Raw genomic sequence first — 4,139 nt, 5'->3', positions numbered from 1 at the left:
GAGCGGGGTACCTCCCGAAATCCCTCTCAAAAACCAAAGATGCGTGCCTATCATACTGGCACCTCTTGAGCAAAGATTTCACCCTGGAGATATCCTCGGCTACCCCCAGTCGAGACCAAATGCTCAAGCTTCTCCTCAAGCCCTGGTACAGGCGGTACCTGTCCAGGGACCTGAGGCTCGAGAGCTGGCGGAAGAACTTGGTCACCCGATCTTTGAATATCTCCCACCACTCTGACTTACTATCACAGAGGTCCAGAAGCGACACCTGGTCCTGAAGAAAATCCTCAAAGGATTGTCTCACCTCTGCTTCCTCCAGGAGGGCCGAATTCAGCTTCCAATACCTCTTCCCATGCGGGGGGATTCTGCAATGTTCAGAGAAAACATAATTAACAGTGATCGGAGAATTCTACCTCCACAACCTTTAAAGGTGAGAAAATAGCCTCCTCCTTTAAATAAAACCTATCTATTCTAGGACCTAACGTTACTACCCCCTATGGTATGTGAATCCCGTGCGGCCTGGGGTATGCCTAATGTGGACATCCACCAGGCGAGCCTCACTAGCTATACTATTAAGGGAAATGCTATCATAAGCCAGCGGTCTCTGGCGCCTCCTCTATCCTGGGGTCTCGTGATGGCATTGAAATCCCCTCCCAAAGACAACCCTGCCGGCTTGAAAAAAGAAAAGGCTTGATCCTCATGAGAGGCTTTTCCTCTCCCGCTTAGAATTGGGGCCCATAAATATTAATCAAGCGGAGCTCTTGCCCCTCATGAGGACATCCAAGATCAAACACCCTCCCCATTTCTAACTCGCTATTATCCGTCGGCTTTCAAACCGGTGCGGTAAAAAGGACCGCCACTCCGCTTACGGCTCAGCCGCAAGAAGACAGTATGAGGGCCCAGATCTCCACTCCCTCCTCGCCTTATGAACCGCTGCCAAATCTGACAGCCCTGGTCTCCTGCAAAAACAAAATGTCAGCTTCAATAAGCTGAAAAAATCGAAGGCTGCATAGCGAGCCGCATCCGACTTGATGCTGGCGACATTAATGGTCGCCAGAGTCAGCAGAGTGGGTGCCCGCCATACAGGATGATCGAGTTAGATGTCCTTCTTCCTTCCACCCCTCCAGGGGCTATCCTCCAAGGCAGTGCGCCCTCTCTTGAGGGAGACAGTGGTGTCCATCCTTCTGGCACCACTGTCCGCCCCCAGCGCACCACCCTTGGCTTTCTCAGTTCCCCGAACCCCTTCCTGCCTCCTCTCCTGAGGACCTTACATCCCCACCGAGAGAGGGGCGCGGGGCCCCCTAAAGGCTCTCCCTCCTGCTCTCCGGTACCCCACCTATGACCTCTTCCCCAGATTAAGAAGAGGCGGCGATCTCATCCAAAGTGAGATACCGGTTGGAAAGCTCCAGAGGGGAGCCAGTTGCACCTTCCTTGGCCACTCTGGTCGAGCTTCTTGTTTTGGTCAGTCGTTTCCCTTTGATGTTCTCTGGCTCAGTCCCACTACCCTCTGCAGCACTTTCGTAGTAAGAGGACTGAGCCACCTCATCCAGTTCCAGTCTCATGATTCTGCCCTCAGTTCGCTGCCCCCTGGGGGTCTCCGATCCTCTACGGAGGCCACCGCTTGGGAAGGGGCAGGCATCACCTCAGAACGGGGATCCACCTGTTCCCTTTCCTCCTGGCGCTTCTCCCTCCGCCTCTGCCTAGACGGACCCGTTTTTTGTTCTTCACAGACCCCTGACCTCTACTGCCTCTGCCAGCACCTGCCTCAGCAGTGGCGGGTCTCCCGGCCCGCCACCGCCTGAGCCGGGCTGCATTGGCCTGAGAGAGGGGACAACGACTAAACGGGTGTCCTAAGACACCACACAGGTTGCAACCTAATCTGCTGCTCACAAGATGCGGCCAGATGACCTAACCCCCCGCACAAAGCGCACTTCTGCTCTGGGCAGCTGGCGCTGAAGTGAGAGGGGCTGCCGCACTTATGGCAGAGCTTAGGTTGCCCCCTGTAAAAAACCAGGATCCTGTCACGGCCGATGAAGGCAGATGACGGAATGTGGGAAACCGAACCTCTAGATTCTTCAATTTAATGTTGAAGGTCCAGGCGCCCGACCAGATGCCAAACTCATCCAGGTTTTTTTTCTGGGACACCCCTGGACGTCCCCGTACCGAACTCAACCAGGTCAAGATGTCCGCCACAGAAGTGAATCGTTACGGGTAAGAACGGTCACCTTCTTCACCTCATTCTGGCGGGTCACGGGCAAGCCCGGAAACCGCGCCAGTTCCGGCATGTTCTTCACCAGCTGGTATCCGGACCAGAAAAGCTCAAGGCCTCTGACGGACAAAACTGATGTCGAACTCCTTGGAACCAAAACGGATGTATCAAGGCGAAGATGTCAGCCACCTTGAAACCCCATCCCAAACAGGAGCTCTGCGACCCTCTTTCTAGTAGGGCACGCATCATCACTTCCCCATTTGAGACAGACTACATTCGTCTAGCCCCAGGGCGGTTGTGGGTGAAGACCAGTTGGTCTCGCCCCTTCTCTGCTCTCGGAAGGCCCTTAGTCCAAACCTATCTATCAGAAGGATAGATCAACATTCTCACCCTCTACTATGATGGAGCTTTCCCCCTTTTTGAGGGCCTCCCAGGCAGTCGCCGCTGCAAGTCACCAGAACCAGACTCAGGAAATGAGGAAGCAATGAGGACAAACCCCCCCTCCACCCCTGCGGCAGCCAGCCACCTCGGCATAACTTCTGCCCGGGCGCCACCCCCACAGGAGGGGCAGCCGGACGCCCCCCCCCTCCCCCACTGTACTAGACTGTACTGCACCAGACCCCACCAGGGGGGCGACAACAGGAGCCCCAGCACTTGTTCAGCGGCTAAAAACCGAAACTCCCGCAGCCCCCCCCCACCAGGGCCAGGCGCAGCTTCCCTACTCTTCTTAACTGTTGTTTCAATTCTTTTTGCTAAATCTATCAAAAATGCAGTTACATTGTTTTTTCCTGGGGGGGGGGAAATTCCCCCTACTAGTCCCTCAAGGGGCCAGAGGGACCGCAGGGGCACCAGCCAACCCACGGGGACCACCAGCGGCCCGCAGAGCCACCACTGGCCCCCCAGCCGACACCCCCCCCGGCCCCCCCAGCCCCAGGAGGACACCTGGCCTACCCTCTGGAGAGGAAAGAACCCCTTTTTCAGGGGTCCCCACCACCTCCAGAGCTGGAGACTCCAGACTCACTGCTGGGCCAGTGACAACCATTTTGGCTTCAGCCATATTTATTTCTTTATATATTTTATATTTGCCTTATTCTTGCTCTTCCTCCAACCTGGACACTGGTGGTGCCAACAACCCTGTTTGGCACCCCATATCCTCCGAGCCGGAGGAAACAGGGGAGGAGGGCAATGCCCCCCGTCCTGACGTACCTCTCCACCGTCCCCAGGAGAGTACCCCTGCTTTTCCTTTCCTGAGGGCTGCCACCCTGCTGCCCCCCAGCCTCTCCAGTCTTTCTCAATGAATACATTTACGTTTGGCAGGCATTTTCAGCCACTTCCCTCCTCAGAGCTGAGAGCGCGCCCGGACACGCCCCCAGCAACGCCCCCAAACAGCAGGAGCATCACCAGAGGCACCCGCCCAGACACACCCCCCAGCCGCAACACTGCAGGGAGGAGGATCGCGCCCAGGAGCGCACCCGGGCACGCCCCCAGCAACGCCCCCAACAACAAGAGCATCACCAGGCGCGCGCCCAGACACGCCCCCAGCCCCCCCCCCACCCCCGGCCACCCCCCCACCCCCGCCACAATATCACAAGGAGGAGGACCGTGCCCAGGAGCGCACACAGACGCGCCCCCAGCACCATCCAAACCCACAGAGACAGCGCCAGGAACGCCCCCGGGCACGCCCCCAGCCACGCCCCCCGCCGCATCTCCGCTCCCGATCCCCACTGCGAACAAACAGCAGGGACCGAGGAAGCATCACCATGAGTGGGAGGGACGGCCAGTCCGTCGCACCGCCCCAGCACCACCCTACACATCGGGGCGGCGGACAGGCCGGCCTCTATCACGGGAGCAAGCCCCTGCACCAAGCCACCCCCCCCTCCCACAGGGGAGTGACCCACAGTGCAGGAGGCTCCCGATTGGCCACCATTGCCCA

Source organism: Bufo bufo, chromosome 4 (genome assembly GCF_905171765.1).
Source record: "Bufo bufo chromosome 4, aBufBuf1.1, whole genome shotgun sequence".
NCBI classification, from domain to species: Eukaryota; Metazoa; Chordata; class Amphibia; order Anura; family Bufonidae; genus Bufo; species Bufo bufo.
The sequence above is the reverse complement of the archived record's forward strand: the minus strand, read 5'-3'. Positions refer to the sequence as shown.